This window comes from Aplysia californica, unplaced genomic scaffold (genome assembly GCF_000002075.1).
Source record: "Aplysia californica isolate F4 #8 unplaced genomic scaffold, AplCal3.0 scaffold01265, whole genome shotgun sequence".
Lineage (NCBI taxonomy): Eukaryota > Metazoa > Mollusca > Gastropoda > Aplysiida > Aplysiidae > Aplysia > Aplysia californica.
The window spans coordinates 5,210-6,248 of NW_004798535.1; positions in this window are offsets into that span (position 1 = coordinate 5,210).

Consider the following 1,039-nt stretch of genomic DNA (forward strand, 5'->3'; position numbering starts at 1 on the left):
GGGAGGGGGAGGGAACGAGATTCAATGTTAAGGACAGGGAGCAGGTCTTTATGGGGAAGAACTCTAGGGGAAAGGGGAAGAGGGAGGGGGGAGGTCGGGAGGAGCAAGTAACTTCAGCAACCATAGCAACATCATAAACTAATATTGTCATCTCCTCTTCGAAACTCTACTCCCAACATTAAATCTGCCTAAAGTCAAAAACATCGCAACAGCTCGATTATTGACCATTCATTCTTTGGTGTAAAATTTAGAGGCGTCATAAAATAAATATGCCATCCAATTTAATAACAAAACTTCACTTTCACTTTAACCCATGGACATTCATAAAAATGTCACGTCCTGGTTTTTCAACAATTCAACCTTTAGAAAAAGGACTTATGCTCCACGGTAAAAGTACAGTCGTCTTTGCTCTAACGACCACCCATCCAAAACGACCACCTGTCCAAGACAATCACCTGTACAAAACAATCACCTGTCCATTATAATCACCTGTCTAAAACAATGGCCTGTCCAAAACAATCACATATACAAACAACCACCTCCTACTTCCCCTCTTGCGTTTTTCCTATCACGACTCTGTCGTAGTGGTCACTACCAGTCTAAGCTGACTGCTTCTCTCTTCGACACTGGCTTGTCGTTATGGATAGGTTTGACTTTATGCTATTGCTACGTGCAGTTACTAACTTTAACCATTTTTGTGACGATGTTGTTTATCTTCGTCGTTCGACTAACTCTTCCCAAAAAAAGAGACATCGCTACCTTAGAATTAAAAAGTTCTGTCCGCTCAGTATCTAAATTTGAGAAATTTAACCTAAAAAGTTATGAGTTTCTCAACATGGCAAGCCTTTTCGAACGCAGTTCTTTGAATATCTTGATAACGATGCCGAATACTCTTACGATTTTGATACAACAGATAGGACATTTTGTTTCTGACCTCACGTCGTCTAAGTGACTCAAAACGGCCAAAAATGTTAGACACCTCGATACATGGAGGTGTCATCTCTGACTAAGAAGTTGGAGCGTAATGCCGCCCCCCCCC